Genomic DNA, 22,271 nt, shown 5'->3' on the forward strand with positions numbered 1-22,271 from the left:
AAAACTAAATATTGAGGGATAACATTTGTTAAATGCAACAATCATATCTCTAAATACAAATAGCTTATTTTGTGTGTATATATGCACATATATACACATACATGTATACACTCATAAACACATATGTCTTATGTGTATTTTATGTGTATACATATATCATATATGTATGCATTTTAAAAATATTGGATAAACTTAATACCAAGCAGTGCCAACCAACATCTGTCAAGGATAGGGAGATCTGGGAATTTGTTGCTTGAAGCTATGGAACAAAGTGTTCTGATCGACTGGCAAACAGTGCTAAGGACTTGAACTGGAATCTTCAGGAGCAGAAATGTCTTAAGTGTCTGGAAAATTGGCCTGTTGAGTCACCACGCAGGCACTAAAACAAAACTAATTTTAAGCAGGTCAGAGTTCAGCGATTCCCTCTGGAATTTAAAAGTTTTCTCTCTCGCTCTCTCTCTCTTTTTTTTTCTTCAGAAAGTCTCATGTTTAAGTGAAAAGGGTCAAAGTTGATGCACTGTTACAATTTTTTGAATGCTTTCCCTTAAGAACAGCCACCCAAGCTGGGATTAGCATGAGGAACTGCAAGGCTGGCACTTCAGCGTCTGGGTTAAAAATATTTTAAAGCAGTAAATGCAGTCAGTACAGAGAGATCCCTGGGAGCCTTTCTATTCAAAAATGTGTGAGCTCAGGGCAGCAACTGCAATGTAATTTAGGGCAGTGTATGCTTCATAGCTTTGGAGAATATTGCTTCCCGCTAATGTTCCATCGGAGGGTAGGATAGTAGTAATTTTAGAAGGTGGTATTCCTGTTTGTCTTACATCGAAAACTTCAGAATAAATAAAAAGAAACATCAATTGAACGAGAAATGTAACTATGGAAAAGTACCAATGAATCTAATTCTGAATAGAAGAGATACTCAAACAGTATGGGTGTAAGAGTGTTTCCAAGGACCCTGCCAGCTTCTGCAAAGGGAGCTGCCTAGAGAGACTGGATTGATCAGGTAGGTACAGTGCTTTACAGATACCCTGGGGAAACTTTCCTGTAAACTCCCTGTCAACAGGCAGGTGCTGTACTTATGGCCTAAGGAAGTACTTGGGAACATTTGGTTTGACTCTTTTAGTTAATAGAAATATACAAGGCAATTTCATGGATTGGATCCTGAATGCTACTTAGAAATCATGATTCATGCAAGTAATTACCCAAAAGGAAAATGATTAGAGTGACAATGTAACTGGGATGGACTGGTGGTGTGCAGGAGCAGGATCTGTTGGGAAGAGATGCCCCACTGAAGTTCAGCACCATTAGTTTTCTTTTTTCTTCCTTTTTTTGTGGGACAGACTAGATGAAAGGCCTTATAGTTTATTAAAAAAAAAATGGGACTGCTATGATGGAATAAGAACGGAATAAGGGTCCGAGACATGAAAAAGGCACATGAGACTTTTGAGAAGTGAAGAGTGAGGAAAGAAAGAAGAGAGAAATACTGAGAAAGTGATGGGGAAAGAGAAAGAAACTACAGAGACAGAGAGAGACAGAAAAGCAAAAGAAAAGGGAAAGAGAGATAGTGAGACATATAGAGACAGAAAGAGGAGGAAGAGGAGGAGGAGTAAGGAGAGAGATTTTTTTTTCACCCTGTGGTCCCTTTGCCCTCAATTTCTGGGACTCAGCTAAAAACCCTGGGCAGCTGTGAAATTTGGTTAATCTCAATGGTACACTAATTACCCTATAAAACTTAGGTTGTTCTTATTAACTACTATATTTTTCCATTTTATCAAGTGAAGTACTTTTTTTTAATCTTACACCTATATAGTCACTTTAAAGATGCTTTTAATTTTCACAATCATCATTTTTACCTCAGCTACAATTCACATTGGGGACTTAAATTTTGCATTTTGTTTACTGAATGTCTCAAGTGGTAAGAATTTAATTGTATCTGTTTATTCCTAAGGAGACACAACAACTTTTCCTAAACATATGATAACCACACCCAGAAGGAAATGAAGAAATACTATTCCATGAAAGCAAAGTTATATGAAATAGAAGATACTGGTTAGCCAATAGCCTGAATTATATTTGTAGTATGCTATTAAGGAGGAAAATAACCAGTCTCCTAGCATATTTTATAGGCTTTGGCTTTTATCTTAAAAAGAATGTGCATTTAATTGCTTTCCTTAGACTTTTTAAGGTTTTGGAATGATGACATTTTAGCCCTTTTTTTTTCACATCATGATAAAAGGAAAAGGATACTTATAATAAACAAGGATAGAATGAGTTAAATCAGATAGAAGGTAGAGTTGTTTCTTTTGTTTTCTGCATTTGGGGAGTAAGACCAGTAGAGCAGTGTAGGCCTTATTTAGCAATAGGGGAGGTGGTTTTTAAATAAATGTTTTTCCTTGAATCTTAGTTCTAAAGTAGGTCTTCAGTTTTCAGGGATGAAGATTTTAGAATTAAAAAATATATATATATATATACATATATATATTTGCTCTCTCGAAGTTGAAACAAACAGCAACAATTTTAACAGTTCTAATCGAGAATTTGAAAATGTGAATTCCAGCTTTTTCATAATTTACTCGGAAATAAGAACTCTTTCTATGGGATCTTTCTTTTTCAAAATGGGACACATTTACTTAAGGGAGGTTTTGTAGCTAAGTGACTTCTAGTGCTGTTATTAAAAAGAAAAAGATTCTGACCCTCCATTGTGTGATTCCCTTTTTCCTTTAGATTTCTGAGCTCTGTCAACTGTTAAACTTGTACTGGTAGACTTCGGCTTATACATGCTGTGCTGATCCTTTTGTTTAACTGGCATTTCTTCTAGCTTTCCCACTTAAACTAGCTATCAGAACCCTACAGGTCAACCAGATAGTTCAGCTCACCTGAAATATCTTCTGAAGTAGTGCCTGTGATTTTGTGGCAAATATCCACCTCAGTGGGGAGCTGCAGAACTCACCTCTATCTTCCAAGGGTTAACCGTAACCTATAATAATAATTTGGTGATACAAAATGCTTTTTATGCATTACCTATTTCCAGAGGCCTAATTTAGGTTTTGTATCAAAATGGATATCACAAACACTACAGCTTCCTACTGAGAAGCAAAATGCTACTGAGAGACTTTTTGTTATTCCTTTGGTGGCATCTGGGAGGGGTGAAGAAAGGGGGAAGCAATTACCAGTCTCTTGTACAGTAGTTGAGGAAAATGGTGGTAGAGAATGGGTTTCAAAGGCAGAATAGCTTTTATGGAATTGTTATATCCAGAACTGACCTTTGTTCTATTACACTGCATATGAAACAAACTTTAGAGTGAGGAAAAAATATCAGAAGTGGTTTCAACAGATGCATTATTTTCCTACGCAATTTTCACACCACATTTTGTAACAAGGTGTACAGGAACTTGGCTTGCACAGGCATATAGATCAGCCCAGTAATAGAGTACTTCGGAAGTTGTCATCCTGAAAGCCCAGTTAATTTGCTGTAAGCTCTATCATGACTGACTGAGCAAAATTGTGAAGTACATTGTATCTCGCTTGGGCTCTTTACTCTCCCGCAACTTCCCTCCCTCCCACCCAACCCTTGGAGCAGTCCTCACCCTCTGAATACCCAGTGCTTCTTTGTTGCCCTAGTTCCACTGGCCACAGAGAAGAGTTAAATCAAAGGAACTGGTATTTTGTCATAGAAGCTCCCTATTGCCTCTGGGGAAAAAAAAGTACAATCTCTTCTGTTGGACATTTATAGCCCTTTACAATTTGTTTCCAGGCCAGGGGTGTGCTGGTGAATGTTTAAAGCTGTCTCTTCAGGGAGAAAAAATATGCATATATATATATGTATATATACTGACACTTCAAAATTTAATCTACATCATTAACATTTTTCTTCATCACTTTCTTAATACACAATTAACAGAACATTAACTTGAGCCCTAATTTGTACCTTTTGCTCAAACAGAGAATTTAACAATCAGCTCCTTTGAGACTGTTTGAGCTGTTTTAGCACTTCTCTGGTTATCAGACATTTCTCAACTCATAGTTTCCACCCTGCAGCCCAGCCCAAAAGATTTTCTTGCTATTTCTCACATATGATACTAAATCTTCTATCTCTGTGCATTTGTACAAACTTTTTTCCCTGCCTGAAAAGAAAATCCTCCTCTTGGAATCCCAAGTTTTCTTCAAGGCTCAAATCAAGAGCTACCTCCTGGAATAGGGGTCCTTCTTTCATCCCCACTAGGGGCTAGTGCCGCTGCCCCAATCAGCTTGTATTTCATTTCCTGCCCAAATCAGTTTGTATTTTACTTGGTATATATTTTGCATTTACTTATGTGTATTTGTGGTTTCTCCTAAAAGAATACAAGCTCTTTGAGGGCAGATTCTATTATTTTTGTTTCCTCAAGACTGAGTGCTGTGCCTGAAATAGAGTAGGACTTAATACATTTGTGTTGGTTAATTGAACAAACCAAAATGACATAAAAATGTTGATTATCTTTTCCAGGACTATGTCAATTTCATATGGCATCTAGTGGAGGTCATACTATTTTAATGAAAAGGAAAGACTAAACTAGAGGTAGAATTTTAAAACTAAGAGTAAGACTTCTTGTTCAACCATGACTGATTCTTTGTGATTCCATTTGGAGTTTTCCTGGCAAAGATACTGGAATGGTATGACATTTTCTTCTTTAGCTCATTTTACACATAGGAATGGAGACAAATAGTGTTAAGTGACTTGTCCAGGCTCTCCCAGCTAGTAAATGTCTGAGGTCAGATTTGAACTCAGGAAGAATCATCCTGATTTCAGTCTGGGCTCTATCCACTGCTCTACCTCGAAGCCTAAGACATGAGAGTACAGTAGAAATATTTGTATGGTTGAAGACTGGAGAGGGAGTTACCTCAATTCAAACTGGGAAATTGACCTGACACCTAAAACAGACTTTCATATTGACTGTTTAAAAACTGAGGGATAGAGATATGATAATGAAAATAACCTGCTTGTTAGCATTCAGTAATGGAACATTGCTTGGAATTTATCTTTTTAACTAGTTGAACTCCTGTGTGACAACCTGGTCCTTTGATAGGTCCTTGTGCCTCTCTGGTTAATGTATGAGAAAACTTCATGAGTCTGGGCGAATTTTCCAGTGTCATCCCAGAACTTTTATTCAAACTCTCTCAGCCCTTTGCTCTTACATGCTTTTTGGGAGTACAGGATTTTTTCTTGGCCTGCTGCTTCCCCATGTGGCCAGCCCTCTCCTCTTCTCTGTACTCTAGGGATGTACTCTCAGAGTACAGGGTTTTTCTGGGATCAGCCCTGAAGAAGCAGCTGTCCTTTCCCACATCCGCTCCAAGGACAGGCATGCTGAACACAAACTTCCGTCACATACTTGATTTCTTTATTTCTGGGGCAGTTTGCTCAGATGTGAATTTGAAGTAATTCTTTGTATATTTGAGGTGTGTCTGTGTACCTTGTGGAATCTCTATCAATGGATGATGGTCATGTTTTCTCTTTTAAATAAGAACTCGTTTTTGAGTAGTCAGCTGTTGCAAAAAATATGATTATGATTAATTTGGGGTTTAATAGATATCAATATGTTAAGTGGTTTCTTTGGAGTAAGCCAATTGGCCTATTACACCTATTCTCTGATTTGCTGCTCCTAGTTCCTTTTAATAAAATTCCCCCCCCAAAAAAAATTCAGAAGACTTTCTACTGACATGTTCTAGGGCTTTGGTCATTTTCCTTTAAAAGCATTTAGATCTTCATTTTAATGACAGCTCTCCACATAGAGCCAGAGGAAAGAAATAGAATATGACTTAAATTAGAGCTCTCTTGTCCCTTGTAATTCATGCATTATAATTCTGAAAAACTTTCATCGCCCTAGGAAGAATGGGGTGAATTAAGATGGAGTTTCAGTTTTCCTTTCAAAGTTGCTTTCTATTTGGGAGTTTATTTCAGACCCTCTACCTACTCTGTATTTTTATGGGGTGGGGGATAGAGTTGAATCTTTTGTTTTTATGGCATTGTTGTTGTTTTAATGATTGGTGAGTAGAAATGGGCCAGTGACATGCTTTGGGATCTGAGCCTCCTTTGGACCCCATAGGATGTCAATGGACTCATTAGGATTTAGCCAAGTTTTATGCATTATTCATAATATACATTCACAGCATGCACCCTAACGACTGTCTCCTGTGACTGCTTAGTCAGAATCATTTGCATGCTGTATTATAGAACCATAATACAGAATGCATTTAGCCACATTTTGTGTATTATCTTTAATACATATTTCCAAAATACTCTGTTATGGGGTATGTGGCGAATGTGTTTAAACAATAGCATGCACTTGTGCATTATGATTCCATAAAAACAAATGCATAATAAAAGTCTTGATGGAAAGTAATTATTGTATATATTCAATAGCGGTTTTTTTTAAAAGCCTTCATATCATTTCCATTTTGCTTTTTTATTTGATTATCTAGTTATTTGTTTTATGTTCTTTGTTTTATAGCTAGTAGACTCATGTCCTGAAAATTTTAATTTTGATAACAGCCTACCTGCACTATCTTTCTCCTATTCTACCTTGTTAGCATTCCTAAATGATCACTTAAAATGGAATATTTAAAAGTCGTTTTATGATTAACAAAATCATGTTTTCTAACTACCAATTAAAGATTTGTAGTTTATTTTTTACAACACAGAAATTACACTTCACCTATGAAAATAAGTTGTTCAGCGTACGTTGAGAAAGAGAAATTCACCTCTAGATGTCTGGTGGTTTCAGGGATATGAGGGCTCTGGCTTGTAATGAAAGCTATGCAACTAAAATACTTAGTGACTTGGCACTTTATCTTTTTGTAGCACAGTCATCTTGTCTATAAAATGGACATTGGTATCACTAGAATCAGAAAAGATCCGAGATTCATTATACTTTTGTTTCTGTTTTTAAAGGGAATAGGTAGAAGAATCCGAAAGATGCATTCGTAAGTAACAGGTGGGAAGAAAAAGAATCTAATGCTTTTATTAACCAATAAAATAGGAATAACAATTGCTAGTTTATTTCTTTAGGATAGTTGGAGATGGCTTGCAAAGTTTACTATTATGGTGACAATTATATTAAGTAGAAAAAATTCAGTGAGCAAGTCAGTGAAAGCTTGAGGGTTTTCTTTGTTCAGTGGTGAATATTTGATAAGTTAAAGTCACCTGATTTCTGATTAGCTTCTAACAAACTTTTTTTTTTTTTATTACATTTGTCACTTTGAAAATCCTGTGATTCATTTAATGGCCCTAGATTTCAGTCTTATTAAATGAGTACCTCAACTTCTTCTTTCATTATGAAATCAATCGCTAGCCAATCTAAAATTAGTAGATGTTTATTATCCAAGACAAGAAAGAGCTTTCTGAATTTTAGAATTACATTAACTCTTTTACCTGTGATTTGTTCAATTTTATTTTGTATTTCATTCTATTCAATTAATTTCAATTTAACAAACTTGTATTAAATATTTGATATCTAAACAGCACTACAGTTATTTGGGGAAACAAAGCAAAAATGGAAGTCCTCAAGTCATTCCTCTCACTTTGGGGGTTGGGAGAGTATAACATCCACAAATCCATGATATCTCTAATAACCATCTCATTTTCTCCACTCACAGAGACATAACCCAAGTTTAGAAACTTTATCCTCTTTCCCATGTTGAATTAGAAGGCCAGGCACTGAAGTGACCCAAAGAAAGAAAAATACCAACAGACTATGGGAGCATCTATCTTAGAATAAAAGAAGATAGTATTCCATTATGCCAGAGAACAATTCTATTTTCAGTTCTTCCAGTGATTATTCCTCTTTATAGTATCCTTTTTGACTCTTCTCCTGTCCCTCAATCAGATTAACATATGTGTTCAGGAAACCAAAATTCCTATTTAGGTACAGATTCAATTTATAAATATATTCATGTAAGACTCATAAACAAGTTCCATTATAAATACTAAAATGAAGTCCCAAAACATGTTTCAGGCAATGGTAATATTAAAAGAAATATAGTTTCACTAGATCTATACTTTGAAGCCAATAGTCATCTGGATACATTGCTTTTCATATGATTGTGTATGAAAACAGAGCCATGTTACATATATACACAGACATACAAACACACACATATATGAATATATGTTTATACCCACCTACATTTTCTTTTGTACTTCCTTCTATTTTGTATTATATTTATGTTTGTATATTTTATCATACATACTAGAATGTAAGATCTCTCAAAGGAGATCAAATATCTTATTTAAAATTGTATACTTTCTACAATCTACCACAATGCTTTGCACATATTGAGTATCTAAAAATTTTCAGATTGATAAATAGCTGAATGAAAGAATAAATTGCCATCTAATCAAGGGTTATTAATAGTGTTCATTGTAACAACATTAATTTTTAACAAGCTATGTCCCATGAGAACTTTCTCAATTTGAGTGGACTTATTTCTTCTTTTGAAATGTTTAGAATATATTTATCTACAGAAAAATAGATATATTTACATGTAAGTATGGATACATGTATTTATCTACTTTTACATACATGTAAGTGGGTAAGCATGTATTTACACATATGAATATACACATATTCACATGGTATGTTCTTAGTGCTTAACTCAACATCTGGTGCATAGTAATACCCATATAAGTTTATAATAAGAGTTCAAAAACATGATAAATTTTGAATTAACTTAGTGTATCTAGAGAAGGAAATGTGAGCTCTTGTATTAACATTATGATTCTCATATTCTTCATTAATCTAAATATCTTAAAGACAGCTTGGTAAAGTGCTCACCACTTTACTCACTATTTCACTCATTGATCTCATTAACTCTTGTCAGATTATTTCCAGATCTATATATCTAGCCTTATTCTTTTTCCCAACATGCTGTCATCCATGACCAACTTCTTGGACATTTCAAAATAGATAGCGTAGGGGGCAGCTGGGTAGCTCAGTGGATTGAGAGCCAGGCCTAGAGACTGGAGGTCCTAGGTTCAAATCCGGCCTCAGACACTTCCCAGCTGTGTGACCCTGGGCAAGTCACTTGACCCCCATTGCCTACCCTTACCAATCTTCCACCTATAAGTCAATACACAGAAGTTAAGGGTTTAAAATTCAAAAAAAAAAAAAAAAAAAAAAAATAGATAGCGTATAGGTATATCATAGTTAACACGTCCACCACTCAAATCCTTCCTTCTTCTGAATTTTCTCTATTCTTGTTGAAGGCATCACAGTCCTTTATCAGGTCTCAAAATATCAGTGCAATTCTTAATTCTTCTCTCTTGATTCCCCCATATATCCAGTATTTTGGCAAATTTTGCTATTTCTACTCTCACAGAATCTCTTGTTTATGTCCCTTCCTTTCTCTTCATTGAGGCACCACTAGTTCAGGCCATCATTTCTAATTTTAGAATATTGAAATTACTATCTACCTGTTCTCCTAGCCTCAAAAATGTTCACATTCTAATCCATCCTCCAGATGAGGAGATAATATTTCTAAAACATGGGTCTGATCGTATTATCTTTCCTTCCAATATAAGGAAGATATAGGGAGTTCCTAGTGACTCCCTTTATCTTCAAGAATCAAATATGAATTCAACTTTTTGATCCTTAAAGCTCTTTATAACCTACACTGGCGTTTTTACATTCCATCTTCTATCTCTTTGTTTTTGCTATCTCTCATTCCTGGAATGCTCTGTCCTCTTATCTGTGTATTACATGTACCTTATTTTTAACATGATGTCTCCCCCATTAGAATGTAAACTCCTTAAAGGCAAAGGTTTTTTTTATTTTTGGTCTTTCTTTCTGTCCCCAGAGCTTAGCACAATGTTGGGTACATTGTAAGTGATTAATATTTTGGTGACTGATTTGCATTAGGAATATCCATATTTAAGCCCCAGGCTTCTGACTGGCAAAAAAATTTCCAATTTAAGCCTATGTAGGGACCAGAATGCTTTATTCCTCCTAACCAATTCCATGTCATGCAACTGCATGGGTCACATTACACTCTCATTCCCCTTTGTACTCCCCTTGAGTCCCCCATCTTGGATGCCCTTTGGCTCCAGTTAGCATCCTTGTGATTAACTTAAACCAAAAACAACATTCCCTATTCACAACTTCTAATATGCTCTATCTTCCCCCCCCCAGTCTAATAGAATAAAATCTCCTTGAGAGTAGCAACCAGTTTGCTTTTAAAATTTTTTACCCCACTCCCCCAGCATTTAGTACAATACCTGGCACATACTAAGCACTCAATCGAAGTTTGAAAAAATCCATTCATTGATTCATTCATTCATATGTCACTTCTAATACTTGATGCCTATCTGCCAATGGAGGGAGTTCCTTCTTCATGAGTTCCTGCATCATCATAAGTCACTGACACACTCCAAATTTAGCTAATAACCTTTAGCTTTCTTCAAGGTTCAGTTCAGATATCGATTACTGTATAACTATATATAATGTAATTAACTGCATACTATGACCTTTTTTGATCCCTGTAAACATTGTCACATTACTCAGATTATCTTTATTAATTAATTTTTAATTATCTGTTTAGATATCGTATCACCCAATAGAATGTAAGTCCTTGAGGAAACAAACTAGCTTCTGTTTTCTTTTTGTCTCAAATACTGTAACACTACGCCTTGCCCATGTTGTTATTGTTGTTCAGTCATTTACTCGTGTCCAGTTCTTTGAGAACCCTTTTGGGGTTTTCTTAGCAAAGATACTGGAGTGGTTGGCAATTTCCTTCTTCAGTGAATTAAGGCAAATAAATGCTAAGTGATGTGCCCAGTGTTGCATAGTTAGTGAATTTCTGAGGATAGACTTGAACTCAGATCCTCCTGACTTTAGGCTTGGTTCTCTATCACCTAACTGGGTCCATAGCCTTTAGTTGTCCATAGACTATACATAATGAATGTTTGTTGAATTTGAATATAGGTCATTAAATTTTTACTTCTCTAAAGAACAGTGGTAAAAATTGTAAACCTTAAACGTTTTGTTGTCATCTATTTTTGTTGTTTTTTATTTGTTTTTCCCTGCCATAGACATATAGGAAGTGGTCTCATGACTTGGCAGGTAAAAGAATATTAACCTCCATATTAGTGGGCTATGATCAGAGGTGGTTAATTTTCTGTGTTTCTTTAAATAAATTGTTCAAGATGATAAAGGTTGATTTTAGTAGTGTTTCTAAACATCTCCAGAACTGTTTCATTGAAATATAATATAATAATCTAATGTTGGAGTTGGAAGAAAGGTTGGAGGTTTCCTAGCATGGTGAATATAGCACTGGTCTTGGAGTCTGGAAAATTTGGATTTGAATCAAACCTCATATATTTCCTGATTAAATCACCTCATTTGATTTATTTAAGCTCCTGCAACTAGCCAGTGACTAGACTTTCTGGGTAGCAGGTCTGAAGGGAAGGCTTGAGTCTATTCAGGGCTGTTTTTACAAAGCCACTCTAGGCTCTCCAAAGATGGTTTTAAAAGCTGACTTCTTTCTGGGCAGGGCATTGTTTAATTTTAGGTTCCAATGTTCTATTGAGAGATATCCCTCCCTCTTTATTCAGAAACAACATCATAGGCATTTTACTTTTGCTCCATGGATATGTGTGTGTCTGCATGTCTGTGTGTGGTACTTTATGGACAAAGCTTGGGATAATGTTAAAACTTGTTTTAACTATTAAGAAACTCTTTCAACTTTTAATAGTTATCATCCTGCTCCTAATTAACAAGTAATTAGCATGATTATGCTGTACCTAGCTAGAAGGTCTTGTCAGACTTTAATATTTGGATGAGGCCAAGAGCTCCAGACATAGAAAATCCCCTCTTGGTATTTAAAATAAAATAATACCTCACTACTAAAGCAAGAGAACAGCCTCTATTCTGAGAAAAGTCCATGAAAAAATGTTTTTTCCATTTTTTAATATTAATTGTTTATCTCTCCCCAATTATTAAGTTCTTTTCTTATGAAAATGCTGCATCATAAATGATATTTTTGCCCCTATTCTATATCTCAAGGAAAATGAATTAATTATTTTATCTGAGTCTTCCTCAAACTTTGGGGAAACATTAAGTGTCTTTTAAAAAAAATTTAATTCCAGATAAAACAGTACCACATATAGATAAACATTTTTGGAATAAGAACTTTGTACCAGGTAAAAATTACTGGGAAAATTGGGAAGTAGTTTGGCAGAAACTAGGGATAGACCAATATCTTACACCATTCACTGAGATAAGTTCAAAATGGATACATGACCTGGACATAAAAGGGGAGATCAAAAGCTAATTAGAAGAAATAGGAATGTATTAACTATCAAATTCATGGACAGAAGAGGAATTTATGAGGAACAAGAGATGAAATGGATAATTTTGATTACATGAAATTGAAAAGTTTTTTGCACAAATAAAACTAGTTTAGGATTGATTAGAAAGAAAGAAGAAATATGGAAAAAATTAAAGATCATTTTTTTCATTATGAACATGCTTTAATTTGATAATTAATAGTATTAGTATTTAATAGATTCTGTATGGTCACAATGTATATGGGAAAATCAGTCACATTAAATTTGAGTATGCTACAGGAAGACTATAGGCATAACTGACTATAGTGGCTCATATAGGTTTCCAGTAGCAATTCATAAGTCTGGGTCATTCTATAGTCAGGGATCAAGTCCTGGGAGGATTTGAAGGGGTTCATAGCTACTACTCAGTATTATTATTCAACTACATTAAGTGCCAAGTGATTTTTATGAGCTGTCCTAGGGACCTCTTGTTCATTTTAAACATTATTTTTAAAGGAAAATATGTCCTGTATTACAAACAAGTGGCTTACAGGCTTTTAGGACATATTAGAGCCATCTCCCATTTTATAAGTGGTCAAAACATATAAACAGATAGTTTTTGGAAAAAGAAATCTAAGCCTTATATAGGTATATTTTGAATGCTCTAAATCACCACTGAATAGAGAAATGTAAATCAAAACAATTCTGAGATATTGTTTCACATCTATCAGGTTGTCTAAAATGATAAAAGGGCAAAACGACAAATGTTGTAAGGGATGTGGGAAATTGGGGGCACTAATGCATTGTTGGTGGAACTGTGAATTGATCCAACCATTTTGGAGAACAATTTAAAATTATGCCCAGCGAATTATAAAATTGTGTTTACTCTTAGATCCAACAGTGCTATTACTGGGTAGGTTTCTTTCCCAAGGAGGGAAAAAAGAAAAGGATGGGGAATGGCTGTACAAACTGTGGTAGATGATTGTGATAGAATACTGTTTCTCCATAAGAAACAATTTTGAAAGATCATTTGCCACTCTATTTTCATGGATTTCAAAAAAGACATAAGAAACAAATTAAACATACTACCATTTTATAAAAATAGGAATATTTTGGGTATTTTATAAAACTTTATAAAACCTAGTATACTATTAATTGTTAGCTCAAGCCTTATTTTATCCTGAGGTAGGACCTCTGAAGATACAAATCTGTTCAAATTTAAGTATGTTAAAGACATTTTCTGCACTGATTATTTATGTAAATGATTGCTTAAATGCAAAATGATACTTAAAATTTAATAATATTTTATTTTCCCTTTATCAGATATAAAATTAGTTTTTAACATTCTCTTTAAAAAGTTTTGAGTTCCAAGTTTTCTTCCTTCTTCTGATCATCCCTCCCCAAATTCCTCCCTTCCCTCTCCCCTCCCTGAGACAATAAATAATCTGATATAGATTTTACATGTGTAATTACATAAAACATTTTTCCATATTAGTTATTTTGTGGAAGAAATCTCAAATAAAAAAAGAAAGAAAATGAAACAGAGCACGTTACAATTAGCATTCAGATTCCAACAGCTCTTTTTTGATGAGGCAGCTGACATATTTCATGATAAATCTCTGAGACTGCCTTGGATCACTATATTACTGAAGATAACTAGGTCATTTAAAGTTGTTTATGAAGAAATATTGCTGTCACTATGTACAATGTTCTTTTGGTTCTGTTTCTTTCACTTTGCATCAGTTTGGCGTGTTTTTCTGAAATCATTGTGTTTGTCATTTCTTATGGAACAATAGTATTCTAAAACTAGCGCATACCACAACTTGTTCTGCCATTCCTCAATTGATGGAAAACTCCTCAATTTTCAATTATTTGCATCCATAAAAATAGCTTCAAAATATTTTCATACAAATAGGTCCTTTTAAAAAATGATTTTATGGAATGACCTCCAGGAATTGATGCATAGTGAAAGGAGCAGATCCAGGAGAACATTGTACACAGACTGATACACTGTGGTGCAATCAAACATAAAGGACTTCTCTACTAGCAGCAATGTAAGGATCCAGAGCAAGGCTGAGGGACTTATGAGAAAGAAAACCAGCCACATTCAGAGGAAGAACTGTGGGAGGAGAAACACAGAAGAAAAACAACTGCTTGTACACATGGGCTGATGGGGATATTATTGGGGATGTAGACACTAAACGATAACTCTAGTCCAACTATCAATAATATGGAATTAGGTCTTGATTAATGATACACGTAAAACCCAGTGGAATTGTGTGTCGGGTAAGGGGGGTTAACGGGGTTTGGGGGAGAGGGAAAGAACATGAAATATATAACTAGAGGAAAATATTCAAAATAAAAATAAGAATAAAAAATGATTTTAAAGATTTAAAAAATCTCTTTTGGATACAGAACTAATAATGGTATTGATGAATCACAAGGCATGCACAGTTTTAGAGTCCTTTGAGCAGAGCTAAAAGTTGTTTAATAAAAAAAAATAACTTTGGAAAGACCTACATGAAATGATGAAGAACCAAAATGAATAGAGCGAAGAGAACATTATATAGGGCTGCATACTTACTACTTGAAGAATAATTTGTGAATTAACTGATAAACATAAACACAAAAGACATAATTAATATATACATATCTTTTTGTCAGGTGACAGCTTCTTTGGTGCATGGAGGGCAAGGGAGGGTTCATATACCTCAGAACAAATTCTATTGAAATTAGTAAGAACTTGTTAATATAAAAAATACCACTAAGCAAAGTTAAAAAATTATTTTATCTTTGAATGAATGTAATACTTAAAAAAAAATAAGTGACTACATGGATTGTTGTGTAGGACAATGTCTTTGTTTTATTTATCCCAACCCTCTTTTCTTTTTTTGGTCTCATGATGTAGTCTTTACTTTGGGAAAGGGGCATTAGTTTATTCAGACACTGAAGAAAATTGATAGGCTAAAAGGTCTCTCTCTGTCTTGCTTCTTCCCCCATGATGCAGATTAAAACTTAGAAAATTTCACAAGGATACTGGATAATAGGCTAACCTGAGCTTCTTCTGGTAAGATGTCAGAAAGTAGACATTTTTTATTCTCTGGCACTGTAACAACTTAAAAAACAAACATACACTCAAATACATATGAAATGAAAAAGAGATTGGTAAGAAGTAGAGACCTCATTACCACTAGTGGTTGTTTGGTGGCCAGTGAAAACTGAGTTGTGGTCTCTTACCCATTCTAAGTGATCAGTTCAAGTCATACCACAAAAACCACTAGTACAACTGGTATTAACTTTCTTTCTCGTAGATTGTTCAGCCAAAAACAAACAAACAAAAACCTCAAGATGATTATATTTGCTATTTCAACTAAGGAAAAAGTAGACTAGTTTGGGTTATTCCATTATGAAAATGAAAACTATATATTAATCAGCCCATTTCCCCCTTTTCAGCTCTTCTGTACAGATGAATCTTTATTCCCTTTGGAGAAAGAGAGTGCTGTCATACTCAGATTTCTCATAAAGGAAAGATGAGTTTTCTTACTCTCAGATAAAACTAATGGAATATTTCCCATGTCTGTGCCTACCCAAGTAGTAATTAATGAACTGAAATAGATATGTGTATGCATATATATGATTTGTATAATATTTGCATTCTCAAATGAGATGTTATTTTTATATTGGTTGAACTTATAATATTCACATAACAAACAGATTAGTAGTAGTAGTAATTATTATTAGTAGTAATTGTAGTAGTTGTAGTAATAAACATTTACATAGTGCTTTATTTTCTTTCATCCCCACAACAAAAACCCTATAAGGTAAATACATTATAATTTCTATTTTACAAATTAGAACACTGAGTTTGATCGAAGTAAAGTGCCTTGGCTAGGGTCACATAAAAAATTAGTATCTCAATCAGGAATTAAAATATCATCTTCCTGACTAACTTTCGTGATTTGCTTTATGTCATGGAGCTATTAGTTGTGGAATCACAACTAAACTTTAGGCTAAATATATTTTTCATTAAGTGACACAGTCCCAGTTTTACCCATCATGGTATTGGTGGAATAGTGAATGGACCAACCAATGTGAACAAAGTTCTCTATGTTCTATTCTAACCATGCAAAGTAGAGCTTTCAGCAATTAATGTCTTCAGATTGATGATGTTGTCAACTGTGTAGGAAGGATTAATTTAGGCTTGATATTCTGCTTATAACTGCTGCCTTCTAACATTTATATTTCTGTTACTTTCAGATAGATGGAGAGATTTTATATCCATATATCTAGTTGAATCATTTTCTTTCATTTATATTCTAATAGGTACCCCCACAAAAGGGACAAAAGCCATATTTGCTGTTGTCAGTACAACGATAAAAACTCATTTACTTTTGTCTTTCTAATGAGAATCTATGTTTGTTGGGGGAAAGTATCTGCTTGACCCTTCTCTTCTGCTTCACTAATACTTCATAGAGAGCAAACTGCTTTGTAGCAATTTCATAATATTAAAAATATCACTTAAACCTTCTCATAATCTTGTTTTCTCCTAATTTTACATATAAACCATATGTTCACACATAAAACCACACTGAACTATAGAGTTGTTAAAAGATCCAAGATTATAAAGCAAATACATGAGATAAAATTAGATTCTTGGACCTCCTGAAAAATCCAATCCTCTGCTCAATTTCCAAGTTCATTATTGTTCAACTTCCACAAACACTAGAGTAGTTTAAGTTTTCTAAGAATGATGGATGAAAAAGAAATTTAAAGCTTATTTTTTGAGGTTTAGCAACCAAATTTAAAAAAAAAACATATTGCAGTTGCATCTTGTTTAAAGAAGTGAAGAAATCTTAAAGAAGAACTATAAGTAAATTGTAGTCTACATTTCAGAAATGTTGTTTCCTAAATATTAATACTAATACCATGTTAAGGTAGTAAAACAATTTAAAGGAGTGGGTTGAAAAACCTTACAGGTGTAAAAGTGAAGCATATGGTTGAACAGAGATTGTCAATTAAATTGACAGATGATTAACATTCATTAAAACTTTTAATTAACACCTTGCAAAAATTCAATAAAATGATACTGTATGTAAATGAGTATGTGTGATATCTTGAAGCTTTCTCTTACCTGCTTAAAGGAAAAAAAATGATCACAAATCTGCTTATGATAACGATTTTTTTAGCACTAGGTTTGTTTATGGCGCTATTATGCTATGTCAATCAAGTCTACTTGATTTGCCAATATACTACCTACATTAGTGTGGAGAAAAGTAGTTCATTGTTCTTTCTGGAGGAAATAAGAAGTACCTTTTAGTTTCATTTTATTTTGTTTTTTAATATTTCTCTGATGAAGAAACTCATATTGCACCTGGGCACTTATGACATGGACTTCATTGAAGCTATCTAAATTCTTGATGCAGGATAGGAAAATTTCAGGGCAAGTTGCAAAATCAAATGTTTTTTACATATGATGAATTAGAGTGCTGCTAACATAACTTCCATAAATAATAGTACAGCAAAACTAAGAAAATTCTAGAAGGCACACCATTTTGTAAGGAATCTCCCCCAGGTGAACTATTATTATTTGCTCTGTTGCATCAGAATACATTTCCTGTAGGTAAATATCAGCAAAGTGGTAACTACTGGAAGTCGATGCTTGTATTTAAAAAAATTTTTTGAAAGCTTTAAAATTTATAGGTATCCTGTTTCATATACATATATATTTATATATATGAACATAATTATTATAATTTATGTGGATATGCATTCTGGTCAATCAGGATAATTATTTAGTTGTTGTGAACAGTGCTAAACAATTTATTTATATGCTTGTGCATGGTATTCCTATATGAAAATTTAATCTTCCTTTGTATATAATTATAACAGATTTCTAAACCCAAGTGAAGGAACATAGATTTACATATCTATATTCTCTTTTAAATTTATTAATGACTATGAAATATTATTTCAAAATGGTATTTTCTTTTGTGGAAATTAGATGAGATTCTTACTTAGATTTGTCTAATAGGAGACTGACCAATGAGGTCCAAGAGGATCCTCATTTTTACACTTCTTGTGCTATACAAAATATATACCTACATATAATCCAATACGTGGAACTTTGGGTGCCTATTTCCAGTCATGTGTAACTAATGGGCTGGAACTGTGTAATGATAAAAAAAAAAGTCTTCTAATTGGCTCAGTAGTCAGAAAAACCAATGGTTCAGGAAGTGCTAAGGTGAAACTGAGTACATATCAAAAAGGGATGACTGATGCAAAATAGGCTTTTATTTTTCTTCCTCATTACAAGTGAGGCCAAGCTTTTTGTGAACTTCAATGAAGAGGGAAGAATATCTGTTCTATCTTTTACTCAACCATTCCGGGGCCATGAACAAGTGAAGTCCAAGTTTCTTTTGTATTTTTTTTTCTTAATCTTAGATGAACTTGTATCTCAGTGGGGAAATACCCATGTAACTATAAATTTGGAAGAGCCATAAATCTCACTGGCATTCAGAGATAGTCTTAGTGACAAATAAAGGTTGAAGACAAAGGCAGCACTTACAAATGGAAAGAGTTGCTATAGAATGGTGGCAGCTTCTCAGATGATGCCCTTTTATGTGAGAAAGAAGTGCTGGGTGTGGAATCTAAAAAAGTAACATTTCTTGGACCCCACAAAAAAGCTAAACCTAAAAGGAACCTCACGAGCATGCTACAAGGGAGAAAAGAACTCATGGGGACAGGAGCTGTGAGGACCCTCAGGCTCATGTGTTCTCTACTTATGAGACATGACTACCTTTGTATTTGAAGTTCAAGCTTACTTTTCCACCTTACCTTAGAAGTATAAGGCAAGAATGCAGTTCAGAAATAGTATTTTGTACTAACTTTCCTTATTAAATCTAAATCTTCTCAGTAATTCTTTTTCAAAAAATTATAGGAGTTTAACTAATTCATTGATAATGGAGACCATACATATGGAAGCTTAGACCCTAACCACAATAACAGAAACTCTACTTTCTCAGTTACTCCTAGAATCCAAAAAGGAATAGGATTCGTTATCCTTTTGGGTATCTGACCCACCAACATGAGCGGGTGCTGGGTGATTAAGCCCAGAGGAGATGCCACATTTATTTTCCAGAAGCTTAGGGAATATTTTTTAACCAGGAGGTGCTATTTTTCTTTATATTTGTTCAGTGACTATAGCTTAGATATATGTATTTCATATGTGCTAAATATATTAACTAGATGCAATGAAAAATTTAAAATAGTTCCTTTGGACTTCATTTCATTTAAAATCATTTATTTATTTATTTTTTACATTTTTACCTTCTGTCTGAAATTCAATACTGTATATTGCTTCTAAGGCAAAATAGCTGGAAGGCCTAGGGGCAATGGGGGTTGAGTGACTAGCCCAAGTTTGCCATAATTAGGAAGCATCTGAGGTCAGATTTGAAGCCAGGACCTCCCATCTCTAGGGCTGGCTGTCAATCCACTGAGCCATCTATCTGTCCTCCTTCTGTTCCTTTAAAAAAGTATTTGTTGAATGTCTATTACAGAATCAGTACTCTGATAAGAGGGCGTGTGTGTGTGTGTGTGTGTCCATAAGAGGATAAGAACAAAAAAATACTAAGTAATTTGCTGCAACTTTAATTTATTTAAAATATCCAATGAGAAGAGTTGGCAAATATTTTAAAAATAGATAATACCGAAAGGTATTAAATTAATAAGTACTAAAATAAATATGATTAAGAAATATATATACATATTGTATTTCCTAGTAGAATTTGCATTTTTAGACTATAGACTTTAAGTGAAATGATTCCTTGCATGGAGACTTCTATATTCTTTAGGAATTGATTGTGAAAGAATGGGAAAAGGCAACAAAATTTGGATGATTTGAACAAGGAAGAAAGACATGGGTAATTTGGAGGGTTTTATTTTTATGAAGAAGGCTGCTAGTTATGTTTTATAAATTTGTGGGAAATTAAAGATAATTTGAAGAACAACCCGAGGTGCAGATTCTCTTTTCGGTTTCTGGGGTAAGAAAGAGGAAGCTTAAATTAAACAGAAGAGAAAGGTAAAGGTAAGATTTCTTATTACTTCTTAATAGCATGAAGCCAGTATTTTTGCTAAATGAATAACAATAGATTTGAATAGAATAAACTTTGAATAGACTAGAGTTATGAATAGTATAATAATTATTTTCTTCCTGGAATATATATATATGTATACATATATATATAATACATAGTAAAGAATTCCCAGGACTTGTAAAATTATATGACTATCATAGACATGTAAAATATAGAAACATCTGGCCCTCTCTACACGTGCTTCTTGTGAATCATATGGGAGAAACTGATATTCCTATATCATTGACCTATAAAGTATTGTCTTGTTCAGGAAACTGAAGACCATAAGGTCACAAATGCTGTTCTCATCTATTCAGGGCAATGGCTGAAGCAAAGAAAAATGAAGTGATGAGCTATCTTAAAAGGTAGTGTCTGAGAATGGAATTTGCATTTCTTGACTATGGCTTAAAATATAGGGATGATAGATACCTGGCCAGGGATGAAGTACATTTAGCAAAAACTAGTAAGAATGTTTGCCTGGCACCTTGTATGATTGGGGATGAAGAACATTTTCTACTTATGCCCACCAAACTAGATACAGCACAGTGTGTCTATAGTGAAGGGAGAAAAATAATAGATGAGAGTACTTCAAATAGCTATACAGAAATATTTCTGTATAGAGGAACTAAAATATTTCTGTAAAGAGGAACTAAAGGTCTTAACAGGAATGTAAAAATTTAAGCTCAGATATCATGGGTACTTGGATAGAAGTAAACCTTTGACTGGAATATGGCAAAAGGGTAGACTGAGATAGCATTATATAATTAGAAAGCATAGTCACAACAGTAAATCCCCAAACCAGAAGGTGGGACTTCTAGAACAGAGTATATTTTCAATATTTATAATTTCTAATAACATAATATAACCATTACATTCAAATATAACAATATATTCAGCCATTTTCCCCATTCATTGTATTTGCGCTATTTCCAGTTATTTCTCTATATCAAGCAAAGCTTCTATGACTATTTTCACATATACACAGCTTTTTACATTCTCCGTAATTGCATTTAGAACCTAATTTTAGTAATGGTCCTTGAGCATAAGCAACTTTACAGCTCCTAATGTATATTTCCATCTTATTATCTAAAAAAATCATAGCTTTTCTAGCAATGCTATATTAGGTCTGTTTCTCTGTGTTCCTATATCATTTAATTTGATCACTAACCCATCTGGTTCTCAGTTAACCTACAGTACTAGGACCATACTTACCTAAATTGGTTCTTAGAGAGCAGACACAATCTATTTCCAGGACCATATTCTTTCCAAAACTCATTCTTTCTAGCTTGGTCATACCAAGTGAAATTTTTTCTTCAGCCCCTCAGGAAAGCAGGTTTACCTACATAGTATGATGAGTATTAAAGCAAGATGTTTGCAGAATATTTATGCTCTCTAAACCATTATTGTCCCATCAGAAACTATGTTTGGAATATATGTATATTCAGTTTGGATCTATTGCTTAACCTCATGCAGGAGTGGGGTGGCTCACCAGATTATTATCATATTTAATTTATCTAAGGTACTATTCATCTCCTTAACTTCTTTTTTATTTATGTTTTGGTCTAGAACTGTCTGAAAATACAATAGTCTACTTAGGAAGAGAGTGGGCTTATTTTTTATTCGATATCTTCAAATAAAACAGGATGACTGTTTAGTCAATCTGGAGTGTTTTTTTAAGTTATGCTTTGGACTAGATGGTCTCTGAGTTCTCTTCAAACACTAAAATTCTAATTCTGTGGTTCACCTCAACAAACATTTACTAAGTGCCTACTATGTGCACTACACTGTTCTAAGTGTTATAGAAAAAAGAAGAGAAAAATCCACATAGTTCTGAGCTGAAGATT

General features: G+C 34.0%; 1 long non-coding RNA gene across 1 annotated transcript in view; it reads left to right on the plus strand.

Moving 5' to 3' along the window:
• The first annotated feature begins 745 nt into the window (after window positions 1-745).
• The window catches only part of LOC123250382, a 333,822-nt gene continuing 312,296 nt past the window's right edge, over window positions 746-22,271 (plus strand). Inside the window, exon 1 of the long non-coding RNA XR_006506400.1 lies at window positions 746-1,003. This is a non-coding gene — a long non-coding RNA (uncharacterized LOC123250382). The remainder of the gene's footprint in view (window positions 1,004-22,271) is intronic.

Source organism: Gracilinanus agilis, chromosome 5, assembly GCF_016433145.1.
Source record: "Gracilinanus agilis isolate LMUSP501 chromosome 5, AgileGrace, whole genome shotgun sequence".
In the NCBI taxonomy this organism is placed as follows: domain Eukaryota; kingdom Metazoa; phylum Chordata; class Mammalia; order Didelphimorphia; family Didelphidae; genus Gracilinanus; species Gracilinanus agilis.